The sequence below is a fragment of the Myotis daubentonii genome, chromosome 7 (genome assembly GCF_963259705.1).
Source record: "Myotis daubentonii chromosome 7, mMyoDau2.1, whole genome shotgun sequence".
NCBI lineage: Eukaryota > Metazoa > Chordata > Mammalia > Chiroptera > Vespertilionidae > Myotis > Myotis daubentonii.
The window spans coordinates 83413222-83429364 of record NC_081846.1 but is presented as its reverse complement, the minus strand read 5'-3'; the positions used below and the strand labels follow the sequence as shown (position 1 = coordinate 83429364).

General features: G+C 39.7%; 3 pseudogenes; 2 read left to right on the top strand and 1 right to left on the bottom strand.

Moving 5' to 3' along the window:
* Nucleotides 1-3264: 3264 nt before the first annotated feature.
* Nucleotides 3265-3609, top strand: LOC132238011 (large ribosomal subunit protein P1-like; annotated as a pseudogene).
* Nucleotides 3610-9478: 5869 nt separating this feature from the next.
* LOC132238781 (pumilio homolog 3-like) lies at nt 9479-11274 on the top strand (annotated as a pseudogene).
* Nucleotides 11275-14960: 3686 nt separating this feature from the next.
* LOC132238780 (large ribosomal subunit protein eL18-like) lies at nt 14961-15517 on the bottom strand (annotated as a pseudogene).
* Between the last annotated feature and the right edge of the window lie 626 nt (nt 15518-16143).

Genomic DNA, 16143 nt, shown 5'->3' with positions numbered 1-16143 from the left:
TGCCTTTCAAAAGTATATCTTGTCTCCAGATTCTTTATTAGTCTCTGGATTCCTATGTCATCTACACACAGTGCCTTTTCCAGATTCCTGAACCCTTCTTGATGCTGGGACAAGAACCCCGGCACTTGCCTACAAATGTCAGGTGGTCATAAAAACCTGGCCACTCCATGTATATGTGGTCTTAAAATCTCTCATCTATACAAAGAGTCTCATAATAGGTAATACCTCAGATGATTTGAATTAGTTAATTAAAAAAATAATACCAGTGACTTTCTGATCACAGAAGAACCACTCTAATCTCCATAATGCTAGCATCGACAGATAGAGGTAACTTCTGTGATATAGATTCATTGTGCAACATTTTTTTAGCTTCCAAAAGGCGGTGATATTCATAGACACACTTAGGAAATGCCAAATCCTGACTACCTCATAAATATTTTAGAAAAGTGTCTATTATTACATCTAAATATTAACCTTTAAACAAATCCATCAAAAGAAAGATTCTCTCTGTCTCTCCATCATTTTCTGGATTTTTATCAGTCTCAACCCTAACGCGCTGTGGTGCCTGAGGGTTTCCCCATCACTGCCTCTCATATGCCAGAGATGCATGTGTGCGCCTTTATGGGAGCCATTAAGTGGTGTTGCTAGCAGAAACCTGGGCCACAGTGTTAGGGATTTCCCTTCTGAGAGGGAGACATATAAATGGGTTGGAATTATTGGCAAACACTGCTGTGCTCCTTGATCCTTTCATTTCTGTGCTCCCTCTATTTTAAGCATTTTGAGGCCCTGTGAGTCATGATCAAGGCAGACGAGAATGCTTTGGCCTAAGTGTGCTCAACCTGGCATCAGAACTGTTGAGCTTATACAATTAGATAGCCTATATTTCCCCAGCTAAACGGGTTACTCAGGAACAGCATGGAGTCTCATGGCGAGCCACATGCATGTCTAAAGAAACACAGGCGAGGAAGGCTCTGGTATGGATTTGCCAGGGGCTTTTGTAAAGGAAGAGTCCTTAGGAGGAAACTAAAATTTTAAAGTGTAGTGACTTATTGGCTGAGTTGTGGCCAGCTGCCATTGGCTGAGCTGTTACTGGCAAAGAGGAACCTTTATTTTCTTTTCTTCCTGCTGAGACAGTACAGTAGTGCCACTTCCTACCAGAGATGCAAGGAATATCTCTGCCTGGAGGGGTCACGAGTGTGCTGACATGTGCATGAGCCTTCTCTCTTCTAGGCTCCCTACTCCATTTTAAATTAGGTTTCTGTTTATTAATTTTTTTCAAATAGTAAAGTTTTAGGTGTTCAGGGTCAAACATCAGGTAAACTATGAGGAATATGTACATCTCTGAAACCTATGGCCGAGAGCTTGGGGATTTAGAATTATCTGTCAATTATTTTGTACTCCTTTTTTTTTTTTAGATTCAACATAAAAATGGTTCCCAGCTTACCCTGACTCTGTAATCATTGCTTGGGACCACTCTTTACAAAGGGCAAATGTCAGGACATTACTCTGTCTACAAGCTTTAGCTCACAAAGTGACAGCCCAGAGGTGGAGATAAAATCAAACAAACACTGGAATTCCTTTTAAAATATAATTTTAACTTAATTTGACCATAAGAGGGAACATTGTTGCCATTGGAGTAAGAAATAAAGCAAAGTTATGCCCTAGCTGGTTTAGCTCAGTGGATAGAGTGTTGGGCTGTGGACCAGAGTCCTGGGTTCGATTCCGGTCAAGGGCACAGACCTTGTTTGCAGGCTCCTCACTGGCCCGGGCCCTGGTTGGGGCTCCTGCAGTAGGCAACCAATCTATGTGTTGCTCTCACATCGATGTTTCTCTCAGTCTTTCCCTCTCTCTTCCACTCTCCCTAAAAATCAATGGAAAAATATTCTCGGGTGAGGATTCATAAAAAGTAATAATAAAAATAAAAAGCAAAGTTATGGAAACTTTTATATTTGTTCATTTTCAAGTAAGCGAAGAAGGGCAGGGGAGTTCTCTGACAGTGGCATTGTGATTGGCTTCATACAGACTCATCTCATGCTGGGTTCTGACAGCTTGCCAGCTTCTGTATCTTGCTTGAAAACCTGAGCCTGTGGAGAACCTTTTGATGGAATGGTTATATTCTCCTCTGGGGACATCATTCCTTTCAAGGCAGCTCCTGCGGGTGACCTAACACAGGTGTCGCTGTAGTAGAGGTGTTTCTGCACGTGACCTGGCTAAACTAGTGGAATACGGATGAATTCCAGAGAGGGTGCCAGAGGGCAGCAGGACACCCTGCATTCCAGAACCATCAGCTGAGCCGGGTGACATTCAAAAGCAAGAGAATGAAATCACCATGAAGGCAGATCACAGTGGAGGGCACACCCTCGTAAATTCAACAAGTAACATCACACAAAAGTGTGCCCTACCGCCTCGTGCGCTGATACGTACACACTTTCTAAAATAATAGAGACAATGAAGTATGTGAAAGATTGCTTTAACGTGTAACTACATGTGGGATAGAAAGGGAAAAAGACAGTACTCCGAGAGGATCCCTTTTCCAGTCCAGATCACATCTTACTGAAATAAACTATTTGCCTGTTTCCAAAATAAACTACTCATTCCTTTTGGGTAGGATGTTTGTTTCACTATTCTATTTGTAGCAATTCTGGTACATCATAGACGTCTACAATATTGTGATTTTACTGATCAAGAAACACAAATAATACATACAATGGCATAGGATAAACGGAAAAATAAGTTATTTGACAGAAAAAATAGTGAGTTGGATATGTTCCTTATGTGAAATGGATTTCAGCTAAATTATAGGCTTAGTGAGATACTGTGGCATTAATACACAAACCAGAGAGAAATGTCAGTATTTGACTTGGGGACAGAAACGTTGCAAGGATTTTTTATGCATTAACACACCAACAGGCGTCACAACAAACAGAAAGTAATAAATTTGCACAAAAACAAAATTGCAAAGTAAAAATTGCAATAATCAGTAAGTAATAAATGATGAAATAGAAAACACAGCACATATGGAAGATCAAAAGTTGATACTCTCAATTTACAAAAAAACCTTTATAAATGTAGTACAGCACATATCCCAGTAGAAACGTAGGTAAAGGAGACACACAAATGGTCAATGATCATGTTTTAAAAATTTAAATTTCTGCTTCTCCCAGCTGCCAGAGGTGCTCGGCCGGAGAAGCTAAGGCCACCTGGTGGGGAGGCCCGCACCTGGCCCCGCGACTAGCACCTGGCTGGGGAGCACTCAGCCACTGCATGGCCTCTGGCTGGGAGCTCGCCTGCATCTACTGGGCCCTTATCCGGCATGACGGTGACAGAGGACAGCTTATGCCCTCATTAAAGCAGGTGGTGCAAATGTTGAACCTTCCCGGCCAGGCTTCTTGCAAAGGCTCTGGCCAATGTCAATGTGGGGAGACTCATCTGCACGGAGGGGCTGGTGGACCTGCCCCAGCAGCTGGTGCTGCACCAGCAGGAGGTCCTGCCCCCACCACTGCTGCCCCAGCTGAGGAGCAGAAAGTGGAGGCAAAGAAAGAAGAATCTGAAGAGGCTGCTGATGACATGGGCGTTGGTCTTTTTGACTAAACCTCTTTTGTAACACATTCAATATAAAGCTGAACTCGGGAAAAAAATTAATCTCTGTAGTAATAAAAGAAATACAATTGTAACTAAAAATGTATTGTTCCATATGAAATTAGAAATAAAAGGTTGCAACATAAGACATCCAGGGGCAGTGAGAGCACAGTGAGCTGGGCTGTTTAATATGCAGCTGTGGGATGTGCTTTTCCTAAAGGCGGTTGCCTATTATATAAATTAGGAATTAAATTGTCCATAGCAAAGCTAAAGTGGTAGTGACTTAAATGATTTAGGTGTTTGATTTTCTCACATAATGAGAAAACTGGAGATGGAGAATCTGGGGATGGGATGGCAGCTCCTTATCAATACATTCTCATTCTCCTTTCTGTCTCTCTCCCTCCCCCGTTGCATTTCCTCTGGGTGCAGGCAAACCAGGCCGTTCCCAGGTTGCTGTTTATTTTCCATGTGCAGTTGCTAAAGCTCCAGGCCTGTGACAACATGTTGGCACATTCCAATGCTGAAGGCAGAAAGGAACAATGCCAAGAGGGTCTTCTCTGAACAGAACTTTTCCACGGGTCCACCTTCAGTTAGGTTTTACTGCCAGAGCTCTGCCACAGGACAGTCTGCAGGCATGGAGAGAGTGGAAGTGGATAGACAATTGGCAGTCCCTATCATAGTCTCAAAAGTTCATGCACATCCAACCCATCAGTATCTCAATATCACTTATCAGTTATATAATCTGATATATAATTTTTTAAAAGGTTTTTACTAATATGTTGTTCAAAATAATAGTTACAACAGTGAAAAACTAGAAACAATGTGATTGATCAATAATAGTGGAATGGTTAATTTAATCAAAGTATGTTCACACAATTCATATACTAAAATATGGCTTGCAAATAAAGCTAACAACTTATAATATTTAACAACTTAAATCTCTACCTATATATATTTACACACATACACAAAATGACTCATAAAATGTAAATAGTGCTTTTGACTGATTTGCCAGGTTGTATCAATTTTTATTTACTTACTAGAGACCTGGTGCATGAAGATTGTGCACAGGGGAGGGGGTCCCTCAGCCCAGCCTGCCCTCCCTCACGGATGTCCTTCTGACATGGGGAGCGGGCCTAAGCCGCAGTCTGGCCTCCCTCTGCGGGAGGTGACCAGCCGATCAGGTATACAGATACTTTCTGGAGGCAGTACGGACTCCTTCCTTATTTCTTTCCTCTGTGGTTGGAGAACAGGGGACTAAAAGTTGGAGACAGAACTGTGGCTGGGCCCAGGGCTTTTGTAGGCAGCGGAAAGAGGGAGAGGGCTGGGCAAAGTCTAGACACGTTTCCTTCGATTGTCCTCCCTTCCTCAGGGCCCCTCCCTCCGTTTTCTCCTTCTCGTGGTGGACATTCGGGCCTCAGACTGACCGGAGCCCAGCAACAGTGGTGTTCAGTCCCCTCACTTCTCAGCTAAATGTACAGCCGCCTCGCATTCCAAGCGGGGCTGTTTTCAAGTGACTAAAGCGCTGGGAATCCACAGCTCCCGGCCTCTCTCCTCTCCGTTTCCTCCTTGGGTCGGTTGCAAAGTTCACCGAGACACCGAAGCAGCCCAATGTGAGTAGCATAAAGAAAATAAAGATCACAGCAGAAATAAATAAAATAGAGTCTAGCCCTAACTGGTTTGGCTCAGTGGATAGAGCGTCAGCCTGCGGACTGAAAGGTCCCAGGTTTGATTCCCATCAAGGGCATGTATCTTGGTTGCGGGCACATCCCCAATAGAGGGTGTGCAGGAGACAGCTGATCAATGTTTCTCTCCCATCAGTGTTTCTAACTCTCTATCCCTCCCCTCCCTCTCTGTAAAAAAATCAATAAAGTACATTTAAAATAAAATAAAAATAAGAGTCTAAAAAATTAATGAAACCAAGATCTGGTTCTTCAAAATTAAACAAGGTTGCTAAAACTTTAACCATACTCATCAATAAAAGAATAGATATGACCCAAAATAGTAATATCAGTAATGAATGAAGATAACTAAAAACTGACACAACCAAAATTCAAAGAATTATAAGAAAATATTATGAACAAACGTATGCCAATAAGTTTCACAGTATGAACAAAGTATGTAAATTCTTACAAACATACAATCTTCCAAAATTGAATCAGGAATAATCATAAAATATGAATAGACAGTTTAAAACAGTTGAAATTTAAGCAGTAACAACAATTAAAAAAAAACCCTCCAGCAAACAAAAGTCATACACCAAATGGCTTCACAGGTGAATTTTATAAAACATTCTACACCTATCCTTCTCAAACTATTCCAAAATTTCAAGAGGAGACAAAACTTCCAAGCTCACTTCATGAAGGCAGCATTATCCTAATTCCAAAACCAGATATAGGTACTATAAAGAAAGAAAATTATAGGCCAATATCCCTAATGAACATAAATACAAACATCCTCAACAAAATATTAGCAAACTGAATCCAGGGATCCACTCAAAAGATCAAATACTATTTTCAAGTGAGTTTTATTCTGTGGATGCAAGGTTGGTACAATATCCACAAATCAATAAATGTGATATACCACAGGAACAAAATAAAGAATAAGAATCACATGATCATTATATAGATGCAGAAAAAAGAGATTGATACAACTCAGCACTGTTTAGGATAAAAAATCTCGGCAAAGTAAAAATGCCTCAATGTAATAAAGGCCATACATGAAAAACAGTCTACATCATACTGAAAGGGCAAAAACTGAAAGCATTTCCCTTAATATTAGGAAAAAGACAGGAATGCCTGCTTTCATCACTCTTATTCAACCCAGTACTTAAAGTCTTAGCCACAGCAATCAGACAAGAAGAAATAAAAGGCATCCAAATTGGAAAGAAAGAAGTAAAACTGTCGTTTATAGATGACAAGACACTGTATACAGAAAACTCTGAAGATTCTACAGAAAGAAGAAAAAAACTACTAGGACTGATAAATCAATTCAGTAAAGTAGCAGGACACAAGATAAATATCCAGAAATCAGTTGCATTTTAACAAATCAATAATGAACTATGTGAAAGAGAATCTAAAAAAACAATCCCATTTATAATAGCATTAAAAATAAAATAACTAAGAATAATTTAGACAAGGACATAAAAGACCTGTACTCAGAAAACTATAAAATACTGAAGAACGAAATTGAGGAAGATACAAATGAATGGGAGTATATACCCTGTTCTAAAATAGGAAGAATTAGCATCATTATAATGTCTATACTGCCCAAACAAATCTATAGATTTAGCTGAATTCTCAGCAAGCTATCAATTTGCTCAAAGAATTACAGCAAATATTCCAAAAATGTATATGGAACCACAATGACTGTGAATAGCCACAGCAATCTTGAGAAAGAAGAACAAAGTTGGAGGTATAACAATACCTGATATAAAACTATACTACAAGACCATAGTAACCAAATCATCATGGTATTGGCATAAAAACAGACATATAGATCAATGGAGCAGAACAGAGAACCCACAAATAAACCCACATCTTTATGATCAATTAATATTTGACAAAGGAGGCAAGAACATACAATGGTGTAAAGACAGTCTATTCAATAAATGATGTTGGGAAAACTGGAGAGATATGTGCAACACTAGACCACCCCCTCACACTGTACACAAGAATCAACTCAATATGGATTAAAGACTTAAATGTAAGATCCTAGAACTAAACACAAGCAGTAAAATCTTGGTCAGTTCTTGTAGCAATATTTTTCTGATATATCACCTTGGGCAAACAAAACAAAAGGGACTACATCAAACTAAAAAGTTTTTGCACAGCAAAGAAAATTATCAACAAAATAAAAAGACAACCCACTGAATGGGAGTACATATTCGCCAATGATGCATTTGATAAGGGGTTAATACCCAGACTTTATAAAAAAACTCATCATCAAAAACAAACAAACAATCTAACTGAGAGGGGGCAAAAGACCTGAACAGATACTTCTCCAAAGAGGATGTGCATATGAAAAGATGCTCAATGTCACTAACAGTCAGAGAAATGCAAAGTAAAACTACAATGAGATACCGAACACTTGTCAGAATGACTATCACCAATAAATCAACAGACCAGTGTTAGTGAGGTATGGAGCAAAGGGAGCCCACATCTGTGTTCTGTTGGCGGGAATGAAGATTGGTGTGGCCACAGTGCAAAACAGTATGCCAGCAGTAGATTAGTGGATAATGAAGCCTTGGTACATTTACACAATGGAATACTACTTGGCCATAAAAAAGAAGAAAATCTTTCCTTTTTGGAGAGTATGGATAGACCTGGAGAGTTTTATGCTAAGTAAAATTAAGCCAGTCAGAGAAAGACAAGTACCATATGATTTAACTTATAACTGTGAAATCTAATGGACAAATAAATAAACAAAATAGAAACAGACTTGTAGATACAGAGAGCAGACTGACAGGAGTCAGAAAGGAGGAGGAGTGGGGGGACTGGGTGAAAAATGGAAAGGATTAAGCCAAAACAAACAAACAAACAAAAACAAAAAACATTTCATAGACACAATATGGAGATTACCAGAGGGAAAGATAGAAGTGTGTAAAGTGGGGATAAATGGTGATGGAAAGAGACTTGACTTTGGTTGTTGAAAACTCAATGCAATATATAGATGATGTATTATAGAACTGATGACTTCAAAGCTATGTAATTGTGTTAACCAATGTCACCCTAATAAATTCAATAAAAAATTTTAAAAGACAGAAATATAACCACTGACAAGATATTTAATAATATTTAAGAAATCATTGTTCATAGATTTTTAGATATATTGTGAGGTTTGATAGTTGTCATCAGAGTCTTTGTCTTTTAGAATATATTTATGGATTAAATGAAATTATATATTTGGAATTTGCTTTCAAAGAATATAAGGAGGGGAGTGGTTAAAACTGTAGAAGAAACAAATTTGGATGTGTGTTGATAATTGTGGAGGCTGGTGCGGAGCAGTGTGGAGTTCTTTCTTCTATTCTATTTTCTATATGTTTAAAATATTTCAAAACAGAAATTAAGAGATAATAACAGCTGACTTAAGAGGACAGAACAACCACCATTACAAGGCTTATCAACTTTGAATTATACTATTTAAATTGTAAAAAATTTGAGAATAAAAAATTAGTCAATTGAAACATTAACCCAATGACATTTTTATGAGTCCAAAATGTTAAAAAGATAATAGAAGCCAGAAATTGCCATTTGAGATAGCAATAAAACAGCCCAGCTCTTTGAATACCAGTAACTAAAAGGAGAAGAAAGGGCAAGTATCCTAATTTTGAATTAAGAACTATAACCAAATAAACCCATGATGAGGGAAAACTCTACTTTACAGAAGAATGACAGCTAATAAATAAGAACAAAAAAAATTATCATTCCACAATCCCCTTTAATGAATATATTAACTCAAAAAAGGACTCTGAATAAATGCCAAATCCATTGGGCATATGGTAGATGATTAAACTGGAAATTCATATGGTGATACAAAAGTTATACCACATTTTAGCTTCTAGATGTAAGGATGGGAATGTATGGGGACAATTTAGGGCTCTGTCTGTCATCACTCTGATCAAGTAGTATCATTGGTATAAACGATGGCACAAGCCAGGTAATATATGTTTCTTGATGAGATGAGATATAAAGTAAACAACATCACTTAGAAAGTATTTTAGAAAACGTTCTTAACTTAAATTCTCTAGCCTTTAGATCTAGCTTTCAGATTTCAGGATCCACAAAAGCTGTTTACCTTACATGTAAGTTGTTTAACTTACATGACACCATGAGGAAGCTGCACACAAATGCAGAAGGATTGACCTTCTGTAGGACACGAGGCCAGGTCCTGTCAAAAAATGAGCGTCATTAAAAGTGATGTACTAAGGAAAAAGGAGCTGAGAGAACACAAATACCAAATGGAATATGTTTCTGGAATAGATTATCTTTGGAAGAAACCAGCTGTAAAGGACATTTTAGGGACTTTTAAGGAAATTTGATTGCAGAACTGAGTGTAATATAAGGAAAAAGATGTTATCATGGAATAATGGAGATCATTAACTGAAGAAAGCATGTTATAAATCAGCACATAGAGTATAATTTCATTTTGAAAAAAGAAAAAAATACATAGTCATATATAAACATAAAAAGTTTGGGAGGATATACCAAGAAAGAAAATGATAGTTTCTTAGAGATGAAAATATGGTGTGTGTTTTTTGTATTTTCATGATCTGTGTCCTCAAAAATTATTCAAAGAAGAATTTATTTTTGTAATAAAAGCATTTGATTAAAGAAAAACTATTAGCATTCCTGTATGAGACACTGGAATATTAAGAGACTTTTTCACTGATGCAAGGTGGTGACTAATTATGGGCTAAGTCAATGATATGCAGAGCTGCATGAAGATGATTTTGAGAAGATTGAAAGGCGGCATTTGGACATGTGTAAAATCACAGTTCACAAATAGCAAAAATTGAAAAACAAAAACACAAAAATACATATACAGCTGGCTCCAACTATAGTTTTCTTTAGGTACCTTTAAAGCACTAAGGGTCCCTGGGACATTGTTGCTGACAATTATTCCATCAAGTGCCAGAGGTTTGTTTGTATGCTTTTATCATGTCTTTGAAGACTGAGCTTTAAGGGGGGTAATTCCTGACACCCTCTGAATGGTGACAGGTCATAAAATATTCAGGATCTAGACATCTTACCAGCACCTCTCAATCTCATTAACACTTCATGTTGGTTTTTATGGCTCTGTGCATCTGGACGGCTTTAAGCTAACAGGAAGGAAATATCTGTACATCCTGATTGCCAAAGCAATAGAGCAGAAATGCTTCCCTTGGTGTCTCCTCTCTGGGCTCTTTCTGAATTATTATATTCCTTTATTTATATTAATTAGTTTTTTAAAAGTTTCTTAACTGTGCATCTGGAATAAGCAAGCTGATAGTAACACATAGTTCATCTGCTCCTCTAAATAAAAAACCGCAAAAATTTAACTTAAAGAGGAAGTGGCAGCAGGAGCTGCATCTATCGGGGCCACAAGTGTGCTGAGTTGCTCTGATAGAACTCAGAGAAGAAAAAAATCACAGGGAAAGGTATAAAGCCATCACAAGAAAAGAACAGATTTCTCAAAAACAATGATTCAAAGACGTTCCCAAGAAATGTTGTTAAAGGGAGGTGGACCTAAAAATCACATCTAAGAATTTGGAGAAAAGTGCCCTACTACCAGGGAAAACAGGTGTGACGCAGTTCAAGAACAAGCAGCAAGGGGATAAAATATCAAAGAACAAATTCCAGCAGGCAAATAAAGCCAACAAGAAGAGAAAATCCCAGCCAGGCTTTAAAAGTGATGGATTAGCTCCCATGAAACAGAAATGGGATGATTTCAAAAAGAACTGAAGCAAAGCAGACAACTCAGTGATAAAACCAGAACTATGACACTGTTGCTCAGGCAAAGCAGATTTTGTGGATCTTAAGAAGAAAAGACTGTGACAAAGAAAAAGAGTGAAGTTGATGAGCGATTTGCGGAGGTTGATTCAAGGAAAAATGAAACATTGCATTTGCTCGTGTGATCCAGTTTCGTATTAATTATGGCAATGAAGAACAGAGGAAATAGGCTTTTGAAGAACTGGGATGGAAACACACGCAGTAAGAACGATACAGAGGCCCATCACAGAGAGCTCCCAGAACCCACCTCTCCAGCTTTGTTACGCTACCTGCAAGGACACGTCCAAGAAGTGGTGTTGGTAAGTCTGCATGTGTGTTGGGGTCGGGCTTTCTGGGAACTGCCATTGGAGAAGGTCCACCTGCCCTGAATGTCATCACCAGCGTGGCAGCAGGAGAACTGCATCCGGGTAGCAAGGAGGGAGAGCTTCACCTTGCAGAACCTTCTATAGGACATCTTCTCCTGCAGTGGTTAATAGAGCAAAATAAAAAGGTGAAAGAACACAGAAGACAAGATTGTTTTGGGAAAACACTCATAGAGCATCTGGGTATGAAGGGCCTGCAGTCTGGGACTTTATTCTTTCTAGCCTTCTCCAGAGTCTTACCAGGAAGTTGCAAATAAAGTCAAAGCTGGATTGAACTAATCCCACATTGGGAAAAAAACACACACACACAAAACACACACACACAATACACACACACATACCAGCAAAGGAATAGTAATGCTACTTGAAAAAACTGTCTGCATAGATGGAAATGATTAACAAGATGAAATAACTTTTTCTCTTCTTATCTGTTTTCCCAGAATTGAAAAGAGGGGGATGAGGGTCCCCCTTACTGGTAATTTGTGCACTCTGTGCATATGTTTCTTCTTTGTATAGAAATTTATGCATAAAATGCTTTCTAAAGAAAAAGTTTACTTTTGTAAAATTAGTCTCAACATCTATTTGCCTATAGGAAGAAAGTAAGTCATTTCTGAAGCCTGACTTTCCAAACTAATACACGAACCTCCCATAAATAATAAATTTATTGTAATGGCCCCATAGAACCTTTATCTTTCAAAATGGAGCCATTTGTCAGTTTTCTACTGTTCCAGAAACTTACAGTCTAAACTTCTCTTTTTGGAGAAAAATGCTCTCAAGAGAATTTTTATGGTTTAGTTATGATGCCTGAAAATCAGCAGATAGCGTCTTCCCCAGTAAAGTTCTTACTCCCAAGTTTGATGCCTTGACAATAATGGCAAAGGGTTTTATTTTTATTTAGATAGGTTTTTAGTATAAAAAAGCCTAATGATTTTAGGGATACTGAAATTATATATATATATATATATATATATATATATATATGAATATGTCATGTACATATTCATATATACATACATTTAAAAAATAGCTATAGCTTTATAATTTAAATTTAAATATATTTTATTTATGTATGCCCTATTGCCTTATTCCAGGATATTATATGAGACACAGCCAAATATTTGTGTACAATAATATTTGTCACAGCATTGTGGTTATAAATTTTAAACCAAAATACTCATTTAGCATTTTATAATATTAAAAATAAAAAGAAATCAAATATTCAGTGATCAAGGAATAGTGAAATACATCTTGGTACCTCTGTGGAAAGACAGTATAGCCATTGGGGAAAAATGAGTAGATATTTATCAGTGTATCTCAACAAGCAGCAACTTTTGCCTCCTCCCTCCCACCCCAGAGGACCTTGGTAATGTCTTGGAGACATTATTGTTGAAGTTTGGGAATGAAGGCCCTGCTGCTGGCATCCAGTGGGTGAAGCCCAGGGTTGCTGGGAGACATCTGGCAATGCCCTGGATAGTCCCCAACAACAAAGAATTATTGTACCCAAAATACCAATAGTGAGGATTGGAAAAACTTGATCAATAGCTATACTGACAGAGAAAATGTGCACCTTATGTATTTAAATAAAAGCAAAGAGTAAGTCAATATCCTATAAAATAAAAGCCTAATATGCAAATCGACCAAACAGTGGAATGACCAGTCGGCAGGGGGCAGGGCCAGTGAGCAGGAGGCACCAGGCCAGCCAAGGCAGATGCCAGCGGGCAGAGGGAAGGGATGGCAATCGGGGGACGGCGGTGATCAGCAGTGGTGGAGGGGTGATTGGGGGAGGGGCTGGCTGCTCACCAGCCAGTGCCGTCCCCTGATTGGCCCACGGTCGTCTCCCTCAGAGGGAGGCCAGACTGCGGCTTAGGCCTGCTCCCCGAGCATGCCTAAGCCATCAGTCAGACATCCCCCGAGGGCTCCTCATCTGTGAGAGGGTGCAGGCTGGGCTGAGGGATCCCCCGAGTGCACAGATTTTCATGCACCAGGCCTCTAGTATTGTATAAGTTCTCACATTAGAAATTCTATGATCACAACAAACCTAACATTTTTGTGAAGACAGAATGGAGACATTCTAGGCACTCCACCATGTGTCTTGTATGTATTATTTTATTAGACCTTCATAAAGTTGTGAGATTTATGATGCTTAAAATACTGGACCCTGTGTACCAAGGGCAAGGAGAAATGGATGAAGGAGGCAGAGTACACAGAGTGCTAGGTGGCAGATTTCATAAGCAAGAGAACTTAATATAAGGCTTGTCTCGGTGGACCTAAAATGAGATCTCCACACCCACTTGCCAGAGTGTTAAGCGTTTATATAGAGGCCTTAATGGGGCTCAGTCCCTTACACCACCCAGATGGTTTCATTAACACATTGCTCTCTCAGAGCTGTGTCCTTGAAATGGCTGCCGGTGTGGGAATAGCAGGCAGCAGGTGCACTCCAAGGATCCCGGAGGGGTGAGGAGCCTCCAATTCCGGTTGCCTGAGTCCTGCTGGTGGGTCCACCAGAGGTCACACCTTTCTGATTACCTTCTCCAACAGTGTGTTTACTAATTAATTTCACAGAAGGAAACTGTTTCAAAACTGGTGTAGGAACACCAACTGACAAACTGCACTTAGATGTAGGAGGGTACAGAATTTATGCAAATGGTAAAAAAGTGTGATCTCTGAAGGAAGAATTAGAGGAAATATTCATTTTTAGGTATATTAATTTTTATTAGTTTATCAATGAATATATTTTTAACACTATGTGTTATCTAACCTAAAAAGGTAATCCTTTTCTCACTCTGCACTCCTCCCATCTCTATGCCCCCCTTAGAAACAACCATTTTTAACTTGTTTAGCTATTTCTTTTGTATTTTCTTCTATATTATTAAATAATGTCATAGCTTTATTTATGGTCTTTCTGCTATAGAATATGAGGATTAAATTCCATTTCCCTCTCCACAAATAGTAAAAACCCATCTCTTGGCCTTCCACTATATCTATATTACAGTTTTAATTAAGTCAATATTATTGTCTTCTCATACAACTGAATTAATATTGCAAATGAAATTTACTTTTTATTAACTTTGTATTTTGTCTCAAGTTAATAATTAATTAATTACATTGTTGCCTTTTCTTTTTTATTATCACTAATTTATCTCCAGTCTCTCAACTAAAACGTTTATCCTAATATCACTATGTATATCAGGTAAATTAGCTGCACCTTTTTTTCCCCCAACATCCAAAATCTATCTATATAAAATCCTATTATGCAAATCAATGAACAGTGGATTGACCAGCAGAACAACTGGTTGCTGTGATGTGCAATGGAGGGAAAGACGTTCAATGGAGGAGCTGCCCCCAGCCCTCAGGCCCCGACAGCAGCAGGGGTCGGGGGCAGGACCGGTGAGCAGGTAGCACCAGGCCAAGGCAAGTGCAAGCAGGAGCCCCAATCATTCAGCGATCACCCCACAGATTGGCCCTGATCGCTGGCCAGGCCTAGGGACCCTACCTGTGCACAAATTTCGTGTACCGGGGCTCTAGTCTTTTAAATAAGAAGATAGGAGCTGAGGTTAGTTTTATAGCCACAGCTGGCCAGTTTGCCTCTTTTGCACTTGAACTTCCAGCCCTTGGAAGGTAGGCAGGGTTTGGTGTGGCTGTGAGGGCATCTTGAGGCTTTGCTGAAATACCTTTACATCTCTTGGCCCTTGCGAGGACCAGAAAGCAGGATAGTGGGCGCCACAGCTGCTGGTTCTTGCCCCCAGTCTTGAGGATGAGGCTCCGGGTGCAGCTACTCACACGAAGTGCACATACCGTACCTTCAGGTTGGGCACCTAGTGGACACTCACCTCATGGGTTATAGTCCCACAACCATAGCAGTTTTGCCCTCCCAGCCAGGAAGCTTCATCTTCCAGATCATCCAGGGAAGCGACAGAGGTGACTGGTTGGTGCCACTCAGGAACAGCCTCTCAGCCCCAGTTGGTGGAATTGGTTTGTCTGGCTGGAAACCTTACAGCTTGACCAAGGGCCTTGGGTAGATGTCCTGGCTCTTGGGCTCCTTGGCAGAGACTTTGGGTCATCGTTGTGGCAGATCTCGGCTCCCATGATGGCACCTCCTGCTCCACCAGGTCGGGAAAGAGAGGCTTTTTTGTTTTCCTTGAAATCTTTTCTCCTTAGGTTCTCTCTTCTCTTCTCCTCCTCCAGTGGGTATGGATTGTTCCGTAGGCCAGATGCAGAGCATTCAGCTCAGCATGTGGAAACGTGGAAATTAAACTGGAACCCGTGGTTTTTCCTCTGGGCAGGATGCAAAGGTGATTTCCTGGGTTCTTGTCCAGGTGGGCTCCAGGGATGAAGCCATGGACAAAAGGTGGCATAGGAAAAGGTGGAAGTTTATTGAGAAACAAGCACAAACTCCCACGTGGGGAGGGGGAGAGACCCACCAAGTCCCTTTCTTAATGTTTATAAAGGCTGCATTCTTTGTGTCCTGATATCCCCTCTGATTGGTCACTCTAGCAGCTTCAGAACTCAAACTACACGTGGGGTTCCCCCCTTTTCTCCCTTTTGTTTTTCTATTCCCTGTGGCCTTCCTCTTTATTCTGTAAATGCATACCTTTTGGCAGCTCCCAGCTTTTCAGCCCCTTGGTTCTCTCCCATGGACCCCCTAATTCCTAAACCTGCCTTTTTTTTACCCCTAAAAACTCCTTTTAATATCCCTCCCCATCAACCTGAAG